Source organism: Sinohyriopsis cumingii, chromosome 14 (genome assembly GCF_028554795.1).
Source record: "Sinohyriopsis cumingii isolate HCF-2022 chromosome 14, ASM2855479v2, whole genome shotgun sequence".
Taxonomy (NCBI): domain Eukaryota; kingdom Metazoa; phylum Mollusca; class Bivalvia; order Unionida; family Unionidae; genus Sinohyriopsis; species Sinohyriopsis cumingii.
In genome coordinates this window covers 32,919,413-32,934,924 of record NC_142974.1, presented here as the reverse complement: position 1 = coordinate 32,934,924, position 15,512 = coordinate 32,919,413, and positions in this window count along the sequence as shown.

Here is a 15,512-nt window from a genome sequence, read left to right as displayed (position 1 = left end):
TACGTGTTGCGAATGTCCCCACAGGTCGATCTCCCAAACTGTGCAAATCCGTTTAGGTGTATTTTTTTTTAAATGATCCGTCCGATCAACAAACAATAACGCAAGGAAGTGGTTGCAAAGTATTTAGTGGGGGGGGGGGGATCAATGCATTGGGATGCAAAATTTTAAACTTATGATTTTCTGTTGAGATGTGCTCTACTTTGCGCCGGATTACAAAATAGGCAGAGTAGGCACCGGCCTAGGGGCCCCGTGGCAACGGATCAAAATAATATTGATAAAACGTATTAGGAGATAATTTCAGGGAGGGGGCCAGAATTCGACTGCCAAATGGCCTAAGGGTCTCTACAGGGTTAAATCCGGCACTGGTTCTACTGAATCACGTCTTCATACTTCACTCCATAATTTAGTGCCTTCGACGAAAACCGAATTTCTCAGTCGTTATATCCCACTGCTATTCGATTCATGCATTTGCCTTAGCTACGATGTCGTAGCCGCAAACTGATCCTTACCTTACCATGGAGCAAATCCAAAGACAAATTGGATGACTTTAGTTAAAATCCACTGCCTAAGTAATGTGTTTGTCTTTTTTTTTTTTTGTTTTTTTTCTCCATGAAGTTCGCTAATGATAACGTTATAAAGCTTTTATCAGGTAAATTATACTGGAATGTTTACGCTAACATTAACGTGTCCACTATGATAGATAAAACGAGATTCTCGCGGTAATTCGTTTTGTAAATAAGGCTTGCTATGCCATATCTGAATATTCTACGCTAGTTTTTCAGTGATATAATATTTGCTACGACATGTTTACGTGTCTAAATCAGGCAGTAATGTCCTTATATGGCTCACAAACAAACAAGGCCCAAACCGTCTGGGTACCCTAGATCGTCGGTTAAAACATAACCGACGAACCAAGGTATTCGGATGGACTGAAAACGGAAATAGTTATCGGTTGAACTAATATGATGGATTCTCCCAATGGAATTATAAGTTAAATAAGGTAACGTTATTTTATACTATTTCTACAGTTATATACAACGATTCTGATATTAAATAAGATGATTATTTCATTACTTTCAGTATATGAAAGGAACATGTTTAAAGTTTTCTATAGTAGGCTGAAAATGCGCCCGGTTTCAATCACACCCGGCTGCTCCGTTGTTGCACATAGGGTCATATTAGAACCCCGCCCACGAAGTAGGATACTGAAATTAATACTAACATTTGCCTCATAGAACGACAGCGGATAGAGGGCGCTGATTAATTTGAGTAAGCCACCTCGACGATTCTGTTCCTCCATGTTTATAATTTTACCGTTATTTTCTTTACCCCACCCCTCTTTTGCTGCGTATTTTAAAATAATGTGTTTCATTATATTGGCTTGGTAGTCGGCAGTCAAGACGACTGTAATTTTACCTATGCTAATAACGGCAGTTTTCTCTCTCCAGTTCAGTAGCTACAAATGTACAAATGGTTGATAGAAAAGCACATTATTTTGAATTCAAACCTCTCCCGACTGCTGTCACGAATAAAGGAAAATGTGTTGTCTTTTTCAGCAACTTTATTAAATGTATAAATGCTGGCCGATTTTCATGGTTAGAACTCCGATGCACAGTCTTTTAGAAAAGAAAGAAAGAAATAACCAGTTTGATCCGAATAGATTTATACTGAATCTAAAAAAAAAAAAAAAAAAAACAACCACAAAGCACCTTAATTTTATAAATATTTAATTTACTTTCCAAACGTTTAAAATATCTGATAATACTTTTTTGAGTTATCCATTGTGTGTATGTTTCCTTTTTAGTGTTACGGCATTTCTAAAGTACATGTACATGCCACAGGATTTTATTATTAAGCATTATTTAGTTCGAATGCATCAAATTAAAGAAAATCAGAATTTTGGATTGTTCAATTACATTTTTCAAGACAAAATATAGTGTCATAATTATTCCGTTTTATATTCGGGAGTGAGGATGGTGGTGGCTTTGTTTCCTCCGACCCCCTGTCAAGGCATTGTTCTGGACCCACAAGGGACCTAGGCGGCACCTTTGACGTTGGGACAACTTTTCAGTATTGTGGTATTTTCCCAGCTTTCACCCATGTGGTCGTTTCAATGGCAAAGAAGGCGTGGTTGGTCAGGTGAATTTTTATATATTTATTTTGGAGGTGTGGTATCAATTTAACTATCACAATATGCGTTAAGGGTTTTAACAGTTTTCTTTAAGTTATTTTAACATAATTTACCATTAATGTTGTAAATAACAATTTCTGTGATTTAAGAAATCACCCTTTAAATTAAAATGATTTAAAAAATATAATATAAAAACAAATGAGCAAGCAAATAGACGTTGGAAGAGAGTGCGAGAATAACTATACTAATGAATGAATGAACAAACGAATGAAAATTAATGATCGTTTGAGACTATCCATCACTCACAGCAGTTTTAAATCTTTCTTGTGGATCCTGTACACCTGCAGAATTAACTAACTTCTTCCAAAATCTTGGACAAAATTCAACACGACCAAGAATCCAACGATGAGTTTGACATGGAAAAGACATTCTTCTCATGACCAACGTTGCACCTCCAAGGGGCATTGGCGGACAACGTAAAGTTTCTTTAGTAAACCAACTTCCAAGTACCAAACGAATTGATGTGACTCTAAAGTAAGTAGAGAATAATGGCAAAATAGAATGGAAATGACTATGAAGAAGCATCAGTTATTCGGACGGAGTCAAACAGCCATTGGAAGCAAAACTCCATCTGGAAGAAGCAGACATTTACAAAGACACTGTATAAATTTGTTGAACAGCAAAAACTTAAAGACGTGCTAGCTCCTCAATATACGTTGAAAATTTACCCTGAACTTGTTTTCAAGAGACTGGAATTTACATTCTTTTTTTTTAGTGTGGCTCATTGTGCTTGCAACGATTGCATTCACGTACGTTTATTTCGTCAATTTCGGAAATGTACCGTGATTCCTGAGGACAATCAAAGATATTTCGTGGATTGAGTACTGATTTTGCTGTGTGGGTTTTAGTCCCCTTCGAAGAATAGTAAATACATGGAGAGAAGAGGAAATACACCGTTACAGGATTTGTCATCGATACTCTACAGTTATTACTTATAATTTCTCAGGATAATACGGACAGTTTATATTACTCCAAACAAAGAATTAAGTTTCCAATAGTCACCTTGAACAGACCCAAGATCGCTTACAAAAAGCAGGACACGTACAGTTTAAGATTTCATGAGTTATTTCGAGATGCCATTAAGTGGAATACCTAAACATCTGGAATGAGAGAAAAGGCTAAAGGCTATTCCCCCCCCCCCCCCACTTCAATTATTGAGGCGAATCAAACCGCTGGGCATTTACCCGAAGAAAATGACTATGACCCCGACTCTGTTCAAACAAAACAACGAGAAGCTGTATACGCTTGGCACCAAACCCTCTCTTCAGACTATGATCCTATGTAAATATTTTACGACATTCTTGTGAAAGATTTTGACAATTATTTGTAGATCACTGAGCTATCGATCATTTGAAGGAAGTTTTTTTCATTGCCAAAGAGTGTGTGATTAGTCTATCGAAATAAGCGAATGCTAGAAAATAAGTAGCCATCATACCGCCTCATCCCCATTTACCTGTCAGCCGTTGATATTCAGCAAAAGATTTCCGTTGGTTGCATTACTTGTGTGAAACACATATGAAGTGGATACAACATGCAAGAAAATAAATTTGTATCCTTATCTACGATGGATTGGGATTTAGGAATCCACAGACACTATCGAATATCAGGAATAATTAGTTCATTGATGCCATAATTAATTTCCTCAACGAGATCTGAAATATCCTTTCACAGAGTCTACAACGGAAGAATCGTACAACAAAACCCCAGCATTTACAACGTCAAGGATACTAAGTGATAGAAATGTTGGAACAAGACTACAATCGACGTTTCAAACCAGATCACGAATTTAAAATCGCATCGTCGAAGATTACGATTTGTTGGATATCGAGCTGATGATTGCACACGACAGTTTGTTTTGGAGGACAAGATAATGCTACGCATATACGAAACCCACCAATATCAAACAAAACAAATCAGATAGATTGATGCTTGATATTCTTCGATGTGCAGATATTCTCGATTCCGAAATTCTGACAGCACATTTACGTCACTTACAACACATTCTTCAGTACAAAGGTTTGACCAGATCTCCAATTATGCCAAGGACGAACGTTCATTCACTACGTAATAATTGCCAAGGAAAACAAGTGTTTCCTTTATGTCGTACGTGTGTTACAATGTGTAACGCTGGTGAGTGTCGACTTGTTTCATGCTCTCGATCGTGGATACCACTTTTTAAAAGTATATAAAATTTGGCACTTTCCTGCCACAAGGCAATACAAACAACATGAAAACGATTTGCCACCACAAGGCAATACAAACAACATGAAAACGATTTGTCACCACAAGACAATACTAACAACATGAAAACGATTTGCCACCACAAGGCAATACTAACAACATGAAAACGATTTGCTACCACAAGACAATACTAACACCGTGAAAACGATTTGCTACCACAAGGCAATACAAGCAACATGAAAACGATTTGCTACTACAAGGCAATACTAAGAACATGAAAACGATTTGCCACCACAAGGGAATACTAACAACTGAAGACGATTTGCCACCACAAGGCAATACAAACAGCGTGAAAACGATTTGCTACCACAAGGCAGTACAAATAACATGAAAACAATTTGCCAAAACAAGGCAATACAAACAACATGAAAACGATTTGCCAAAACAAGGCAATACAAACAACATGAAGACGATTCGAGCCTGTAAATGTTTTAAGTTTATGTTAAAATAGTTCTCAAACTGAAGCAAGAAGGTAGCGCTTATCCTTCCAAATTCCTGAAGAATAAGATGAATTCAAAGAGCTATATAATGCACCACCTTGGAACACGTCGAGAGAAAAAAAACGATCGTGTGCTGATATCATGTTTGTGGGGTAAACAGGAGCATCCGCAGCATTATTTTCAGGTGTGTGGGTGGGGGGTGGGTGGGGGGCAAACATGTAGTGGTCAGCCATTTAGTTTTACCGATGTAGACCAAAACATGAGCTGGCGCCCATGGGAGTAAACTAGCTCAACGTCCAAAATTGCCAAGATAAAATACTTGGTAGATCCAAGTCCATTCAACCAACTCATCGACGAGAAAGGAAAACTCATTACGCACGTGGAAACCAGGCGCGAAGATTTGATCTTAGTGATTACGAAGCTGTCTCCAGAGTTTGCACTACCAGACGAGTTTGACAACGTCAGTATTGCTTCTGACGTAACAGCCAATGCCCGTTAAAACTGTACTTTGTCTTGGAAACTTTAGGAGACAGAGTCATTTATTTTCATGCCAATAGTTTGATGAACATCGATTGACTTCGTAGCTTTGACGCACACATCGAAGACGAACGTTTAGGAGCGTCGACAGACGGACATCCCTGAGACACTATGTCGAGTTTTCCTAGTGCATGAACCACAAAATAAGGTTATCAGCGTACTGAGACAATTAAGGCCAACCTCATACCAAATGCTAAGTAAACGCATTCACTCACACCTCTAGTTGGAGTCGTGTGGTGAACGTTTGCATAGCTTTCAAGTCAGGTCAAGGTATAGACGTTCGCGTTCAAAGGTTAGTGCCACACAAAACTGTACTTTTGTCAGATCACAAAATCGTCAGCACACCCTTTTAAAAACTGTGTCAGATCATCTGCCAGAAGTGGTTGAGATTTCCTGTTCGAATCAGGTTACATTACGGACACATCAATCTGCAGTAAAAAAACATTTCCAATACAGAACGATCATTCTGAGTACGGACGCAAATAACGAGAAATGAATTCAACAAAGAAACAGAGTGATCGACCCAATCCTGACTTCAGGTTTAATGAATTGGAGTACGATGCTGTGCCACGCAGCCGGCGTGATGCTGAAACTTCGACATCAACCATACAGTACGACCTTGCCGCTCCACTATCGAAACTATGCCTCTCGTGTACCCATATATGGATCTTATCCATGCTTTTACAAACCATCCTGGATACCATGTACCCATATATGGATCTTATCCAAGCTTTTACAAACCATCCTGGATATCATGTACCCATATATGGATCTTATCCATGCTTTTACAAACCATCCTGAATACCATGTACCCATATATATGGATCTTATCCATGCTTTTACAAACCATCCTGGATACCATGTACCCATATATGGATCTTATCCAAGCTTTTATAAACCATCTTGGATACCATGTACCCATATGTGGATTTTATCCATGCTTTTACAAACCATCCTGGATGCCATGTGCCCATATATGGATCTTATCGAAGGTTTTACAGACCATCCAGGATTCCAAGTACCCATATATGGCTCTTATCGAAGCATTTACAAACAATCCTGGATACCACAAACTCATCGAGATTTACAAGCAAAAGAATACTCGTTTTCCGTGGCTTTGCCAGCTATTGTAATGTTGAAAGTAGATTCCAGACATTCCAATAGAAATGGAATACATATTTGGAAGGAACCAGTCCAAATCATTAACCAGAGCAAGGTATGCACGTTGTGGACAAGGGGATTAAGAGCAGTGTTTCAGCTGTGGTCTGGAACTTCACGAAGGGGTATATAAATATACAGCTTTCCTTGAACATGTAAGATGGTTTCTGTGCTGTCGCTACCTTCCACTGGTTGATCCAGAATATGATCCTAGTGTTGGATACGTTACAAGAGGAGGGGAATCGTATTTTACCTTTGGAGTTGCGAAACCGCATTAATTTGTAAGATTCAAGTTAAACTCAACTTCAGAATAATTTTTCGAGTTTTAAATTAATGTTACTTTCATATAATGAAAAGACTAATTTATGGGAAATGCTATGAAAGCCACAAAACTCTACATGGATATAATGGTCTCGATATTACGACTGTCGTCAGTGTGCACCAAATTACAATTTTGTAAATGGACACTTTGGAATAACAAATTCAGAATCTACCACTTGAACTGTGAGCACCCATTTACAGACAGCCTGTCAAAATTCAAGTGAAACCCAAAGATCAATAAATAACCATTGGTATCTGAATGCTATAAGAGTGAATGAAGACGAATGTCGCATGGTGGGGAAAAAGAGGTTTTTCTGCCAAAACGCAATAAAACTCTTCTGCGAAGACGTTATGACGCTTGCCATGCTGAGACATCTGACATTAGTGCTGCACCAAATTCAGTGAAAGGAAGTCAAATACAGCGCTTAAGACTCAATTGATTACCAGCTAGTATTCAAAGAATTGCTTCGACAAGAGGAGACATTTCCATTGAATTTTGGTCGTGGAGTGTGTGTTCGTGACTACATTTCGTGGCTTTTGTTGAGCTAAACATTGGGATGTGTTATCAATACTTACCAAATGCGAATCAGTCAAAAGAAAACTATGCTGTTTCAACAAGGAGGAGTCTTTTGCATGCTGATAGGACCCTTGTTAAAAGTGGCTGCTCATTTGTTAGGATCAGTGGCCTGGTCGTTCCGGATATTGTCATAGTAAGACCAGTGGTGAAGCCTGGGCGTTCCGGATATTGTTATAGTAAGACCAGTGGTGAAGCCTGGGCGTTCCGGATATTGTCATAGTAAGACCAGTGGTGAAGCCTGGGCGTTCCGGATATTTTCAGAGTAATCGCAGTGATGACCTCAGGTCGTACCAATATTGTCAATGTAGAGTACACGAATTTGTCTTTGTTAACATTTCCTCATTTGTACTATTGCTGCCTTGGTGCACCATTTGTCTTGCTTTGAAATTGAGCTTTTCAAGTTGGTCAGTGTCATTTGGACCAAAGAAATGTCATACCTTAGCACAACAGTTAAGATTCTGCATGATACATGCATGATATAATGGCTTTGTCAAACCTCTTGCGTTATACATACATGTCCAATTCCTTTGTGTATTTATTTCTTTTAAGCGTTCTTACTTTTTACTGATAAATTTGAAAGGTAGGCCGATGTTATCCAGCATGTTGCTTTTCTTTATACGAGGATTATCAGTCGGATTAAAATCAGTAACTGCTTGTCAACAGGTTATCCAGTGTCCCACACAGCGAGATCCTGCATCGTGCAAGTACCGCCAGCATGTACACCCTGCTGAGCAAATGCCCCCTTCGATGGCTGGGAAACGTCCGACGCATGGAGGATGGGAGGCTGTCAAAGAACATCCTATATGGACAGCTGACCACTGGCACGAGAAGAGTCGGCCTCCCCTCACTCCGTTTCAAGGATGTGTGCAAGAGGGACATGAAGGCATGCGACATTTCACCTGATGGCTGGGAATTGCTGGCCGAGGACCGAGGCATCTGGAGACTGACGGTAAGCAAGGGCATATCAGTCGCTGATGCGAGGAGAGGCCAGTTGGCGGTAGAGAAACGTGAGAGAAAGAAGAACGCGGCAGCAACCACAGTAACTCAAGACTTCCCACTATGTCTGCACCAGCTGCAATAGGGACTGTCACTCGCGTATAGTCCTGCACAGCCACAGCAGACAATGCCAACACCCCAGAGACAGACAACACTCCAGAGGCGCTATTCGCATGGTCTCTCGAAAAGACCGAGTCGCCAATGATGACGATGATATATATATATATATATATATATATATATATATATATATATATATATATATATATATATATATATATATATATATCGTTGCTGTTATCCGTATTCATTTATAACGCAATTAAATAAATCTCTATGTCTTTTCGTTATATATCAGTCTATAGTATGTTTATCGATCTTTCCGCTTTCTTTTCTAGCTGGAATGCTTATTAAAGGAATTTGTCTGTATGTATTATTTTAAAATTGGGGCTTGAGTTAGAGACGAATTTCCACTTTATGTTTGCGCTTCGCGATCCATTTTGATCTATTCAAGTGACAACATTTCAACATTTACCTAATCATTTTGCATGTGTGTTCCAGTGGAAATTAGAAATGTAGAAATAAACATTATTGAAAGGGTAATTTGATGACAAAACAGAGGCAAAAATATAGAGAAAGGATCATGTGATTGCAGAACGTAAAGCGGATGATATGAAAATAGATTGAGAAGTGAAATATGATTGAAAAGACCCCAAAAGACAGAAGAAGAGATCGAAAAGTTATAGATAAGACAAAGATTATGGAAAGACAAAAAATATACAGAAAACAATTAAAGCTATATAAAAAAAAACAGAGGGAAAACAGAAAACGAAGGAAAACCAGAGCAAAAGAATTGAAAACGGCCGAAAAATGAACGGTAAAATGTTATGGAAAGAAGGTAGAAAGAGACAACAAGAAAAAGAGAAAATATAGAAGAAAAAAAAACGGAAACCTTTGAAAGGAAAGAAAGATTAAAACAGAAAAAGGAAATATGATGGAAAGACAAAACAAAAAAGAGAAAGCAAGATAGAAATAAGACAAAGTAGAAAGACGAAGCAAGAAATGAAAAAGAAATAGCAAAATTCTAACACATTTTGATCTCAACCAAATCACCCCTATTATCAGCAGTCATCACACTATTTCATATCTGTACATCGACTCTTTATTATGTGTGTACTTGTGTGTGTGTGTGTGTGTGTGTGTGAGAGAGAGAGAGAGAGAGAGTATACATGGTGGACTAGCACGCGCATAGCTACGATGTCGTAGCCTCAACTTGAGTTGTTGTGGTTGAGGCTACGAACTGATCCCATATCATGTAATGGAGCCAAAAATATCATCACTAAAGTCAGAAAAACAAACAGTGTAAAAATCAACTACATAAGTATAATCATGTTGTGAAAGAAGTTTGGCTTATTTTGAATTTATTAAGCCCTTACACGATAAAATAAATTGGTATGGTTACTGTAACTTCATACTGTCCGCCATGACAGATAACGCGAGACTCTCGCCGTGACCCTTTTTCTACGCAAGGCTTGCCAGATCATATTTTGGATATTCTACGCTATATTTTTATCAATCAAGTGCGAATAATCGCTTCTTGGTGAATTTCGAAGTTGCCGATAACCCGTATTTACTTTTAATGCGCAGAATTTCTGACCCAAACGGCGCCAAATTTTTACTACGATTTGTTTACATTTCCAAATAAGGCGTCAATGTCCTTATACGGCTCATAAACAAACGAAGCTGAGAACGGAAGTAATCATTATTTGAAATAATATGGCGGACGATCTAAACGAAAATATCGGCTAAAAAAAGGTAAACGAGATTTTACAACTATTTCTACAATAATTTTCAACACTTCCTGTATTAAATAAGAGGACTACTCAATTTATTGGATTATATGCAAGGAATATGTTTAAAGTGTTATTATAAGGCTAAAAGAGCGCCGGGTGTGATTCACACCCGGCTTGCTCCATTAACACGTATATGCTCATGTTAGTACCCTGTCCACGAGGTACGAGTAAGGGTACTAATATTAGTACTAGCACGCGCACTCTGCTCTAATTGACCAGTTATCAACAGTACAGTACGACAGTAAGACAGTCCCGGATGAAAACGAGCCTGCTGTTAAAATATTCCGTACAATCAGCTGCACGATATGTTTATTAAAACGATTACCGAACATACGATTCGAATGTAACACCGTTCTTATTTTATAACTTGAATTTTCATACTAGTGGTATGATTAATAAATAAAAGTATACAGAGACGTGAATTAGCAATAGACACGATTGATTCACAATGGTAATTTCCTGTCATTATTCAATAAATCGATTCCTCTTTGAATTATTCTTATATTCAGTAAATGTTTAATTCCAGTGTCGACTCGGATCAAAATTAATTGTAATCGGATATTAAGAGAATGATAAGCTGATTCTTGATAATCCATGCTAATTGTATAAGTCTTCAAGAAATATCAACAGTTTCTTTGATATTTGTGTCGTTTTTGTTGTTGTTGTTGTTGTGCGGTTTAACGCCATATTTCAGCACACGATAGGCTATGCATCGCGGCCAGTATGTATAGTGGAGGAAGAACCCGGGAAAACCCAGGCAAGAACCACCGACCCACTAGTACTAATATTAGTACCCTTACTCGTACCTCGTGGACAGGGTACTAACATGAGCATATACGTGTTAATGGAGCAAGCCGGGTGTGATTCACACCCGGCGTTCCTTTAGCCTAATAATAAAACTTTAAACATATTCCTTGCATGTAATCCAATAAATTGAGTAGTCCTCTTATTTAATACCGGAAGTATCGAAAATCATTGTAGAAATAGTTGTAAAATCTCGTTTACCTTTTTCAGCCGATATTTTCGTTTAGATCGTCCATCATATTATTTCAAATAATGATTACTTCCGTTCTCAGCCTCGGTCGTTTGTGTGCCATATAAGGACATTGGCGCCTTTTTTGGAAATGTAAACAAATCGTAGTAAAATTTTAACGCCGTTTGGGTCATAAATTCTGCGCATTAAAAGTAAATACGGTTTACCGGCAACTTTGAAATTCCACCAAGAAGCGATTATTCGCACTTAATTGATAATTGTATAGCGTAGAAAATCCAAAATATGGTCTGGCAAGACTTTCGTAGAAAAGGGGTCACGGCGAGAGTCTCGCGTTATCTGTCATGGCGGACAGGATAAGGTTAGAGTAACCATGCCAATTTATTTTATCGCGTAAGGGCTTAATAAATTCAAAATAAGCCAAACTTCTTCCACAATATGATTATACTTATGTATTTGATTTCTACACTGTTTGTTTTTCTGACTTTAGTGACGAATTTTTTTGCTCCATTACATGATATGGGATCAGTTCGTAGCCTCAACCACAACAAATCAAGTTGAGGCTACGACATCGTAGCTACCGACCCACGAGAAGCTACTGGCAAGCTTTCTCATATACCCACGTTAGCCGAATCCTAGACTCGAACCCACGCAGACAGGTGAGATGGCAGTGATCCGTAACGGAGAGCGCTTAGACCACTCGGCCACTCGGGGCCCACGATATTCGTGTCAGATACAGTTTGCTACCTGTCGATCAGAACGACTAGACTTATCAACCTGGACGATTAAATTTACCGACCAAGACGACAAGACTTATCGACGAAGACGACTAGACTTACCGACCAAGACGACTAGACTTACCGACCTGGACGACTTAACTTATCGACCAAGACGACTAGACTTACCGACCAAGACTAGATTTATCGACCTGGATAATTAAATTCACCGACCAAGACGATTAGACTTACCAGCCAAGACGACTAGACTTATCGACCTGGACGATTAAACTTACCGACCATGACGACTAGACTTGCCGACTAAAACAGCTAAAACGTACCGACCAGGTTGACTAGAACATTTGGAGTCATCATTTCTTTGCAAGTGCTTAACTGTCGTAAATGTTTTTTTAACAGATTCTGAATGACAACAGTGCATTTTTCTACAGTCGTACGTGCTGTCCCTGATTTATCTCAGATTTGTCATGACTCGTTGTGATGAAAGAATTGATCGATCATAATAATCATATACATACCTAATCAAGCAATTGCAACAATAGCGTAAGACCATCCAACTCACGAGCGCAGCAAACGAGCGAGTTCCTTCCTAACTGAGTGTGTGTGTGTTAGTGTGAGTGTGTGCATGTGTCGGATTTTTAACGTAGCTTTAACGATTTTTCAGTCATATCGCTACGATATCTACAGTTTATAGTGATGTCTAGCACTGGGTCATCATGCCGCATACATGTTGAAAGATGTCCCACCCAGTCACATTATCCTGACACCAGTTCGACCAAACCCAACACTAACCTCTTAATGCTGAGCTCCTAGCGAAGCAGCTGTTAGTACCATTTTTATAAGTCTTTGGTATGACTCTGCCAGGGTTCGGACCCGCGACTTCCCACATCCAAGATGGACATTCTAACCACTAGGCCACCGCAGCGGTATTCATAACTGCAATGTGTTTCATTATTCTTAAATAGTTGGGCTTGTTGTCAGTTATTTCTCGTTAGCGGTTTGTGATGCTAACTTTTTTAAAAATGAGGAATGTAACGTGTTGTTCGTGTGCATATATGTATGTATGTATGTATGTATGTATGTATGTATGCATGCATATATGTATGTATGTATGTATGTATGTACGCACGAACGTATGTATGTATGTTCGTATGCATACATGCATAGGATTGACTGGCACATTGTAACAGCCTTGGATATATTGGGATATCATAATGAAACAACATGCAAAGATAAAGGGAAAAGTTAGAATTTTTTTATGAAAAAGTCCAAATTATGACATAAGTCAAACTCGTTTAATAGCCCATAGGAAATGCTATTATTGAGCGTATATCGGGGCATAAACTCCATGAAGTACTCTGCATGGACCATAAATACAACAGTACGCATGGACTATACATTCGACAGTACACTGGCGTGGACTCTAGAAGCAACAGCACGCTCGTATGGACGAAAGCAAACGGAACGTCAGTTATCACAAGGTAGAGAGATGCCAGCTTCGTATCGGACAAGCAGTTGGGGCAGTATTTCAAGCATGTTGTCCAGTTTTCGTTATAAGTGAAAACGTTTAAGCAGCAGAGATGGCGAACCTACCAACTTTTCTAGGAGTCTTTTTTATTGTGTTGGGAAAAATAAGACTTCCTACGAAAATGAAAATATAAGGTCAATAACGTCAAAAAGCCTCGGACTAACCGAGAGTTTTTCTAAATGGATATTTGTGTTACTTTATCGTTGTCTGCGGTGTTTTTCAACAAGCATGCACGCGAGTTTACCCACCGTGACAATTATTTGTGGTCGTGCCCTCTTTGCTCTTGTAATTAAGTCATTGTTATATCAATTATGGCACCAGCCTGGGAGTCTCATACAGCCAGACTAGCTCGAGAGAGATTAGAAGCAATTGAAAAATTCTTTCCCGTTCGTGATTCTGTTAGACAAGAACTACAAGAACGTCAATAATCTCAAGTTGAATTTGCAGAGGGTACATAACTATTGTTTAAACCTGTTACAAAGGCTACCAAAGATCTTCTTCCCACGTTGGAGCAAACCGCTAAGGCAAATGGAAAAAATAGCAGAAAGAACTAAGAAAACAAAAAAGATTTTACAAGAACTTCCAGCTGAAATAGCTGCAGCTCAACCACAATTACAAAAAAAAAAAAAAGAAATATAACAAGTACTTAGTAGTGTTGACAAAGTCCACGAGGACGTCGACGATGTAAGGGATCTCGTTACACCAAAAATATAAACAAAACTAAAACCACCAGCCCGATTTACCGAAGAAGGTCGTAGACTACTTCGAGAGGAAACTCAAGATCGTGATAAATTATTATTCAAAATACCGCCAGTGTTTCAGAAAAGAATTGGGTTCCTTTTGCATTTCGAAAGTCTCGTAGTATATCTAAAATCCCTGATAAATATAATCATGAATTTGAAAATTTTGAGAAACAAGTCAAAGAGGCTAAACAAGCGCCATTACTGGGTAATGTATTGTCGCCGGGAAAATTGCCATTCAGCCCACATCGTATTAAGGAAGAAGAAGCAATTGCAACTGGTATTGTTTCAGGTACCAGAGGAAGTGTCCTTGTTACTCCATGTCCTAGCAACATTCTGTCTGACGTAGAGCGACAAGAATTCTGATTGGCAGGAAACGTGCTGGAAATAATTATCCAGACATTATTAATGAGGCAGCTGATATTTGTCGAAGATTATTTACAGGCGGTATTATAGACATCGATGTTTATCGGTCTCTTACCGATGAAATCGTCGATGATTATCAAAGTGATTAGATAAATTAAAAAAATGATCGTACGTAATGCTCAACGTGGACCTGTACTGGTCAGGGTGATGAATTCGCGATTACCTATTTTATAAAACGATTTTCGGTGATGGGCTCGGCGATATTGTTCAAGGTTTATTCAGAAGGATATCCCCAAAATAAATGCCGATTGTAAAACAGCTAGGAACGAAATCTATTGATGTCATTCGTGAAAAAATTCCTGGCGCGATTGGTGATGTTGCCGGCAATCAAGGATAGACTAGCATGATTAATACGACGAAAACCACAGCCACCAATGAAACTGGCCAGCACTGAAGTTATGCTGCAAATGTCAGTCAAATAATAAATCAAGCCGCAATTAAAAAAAAATCTAGCAGAGATGACTGGTGAAGCAGGAATATCCATACAAAAAAATACAAGTTTTATTTCTGGAGGTCGTCTTTGTTTTAGACGATAATAAATATAATAAAGATGTTTAAGCGTATATCCGAGCCAGCGTTCCATATGGACGCACCAGCCCTTAAAGATGAATGGGTACGTGATTATCAGTTTTATTCTTATGATGCACGACAACCAAATCAGCGTGGAAGAATTGAATTACAAATTCATGATACGAGTAGATACTTTTTACCCGCTGAGGATTTCTTGAAGTAGAAGGGGAAATTTTAAAACCAGACTATTCTATATACCAGGGGTGTCA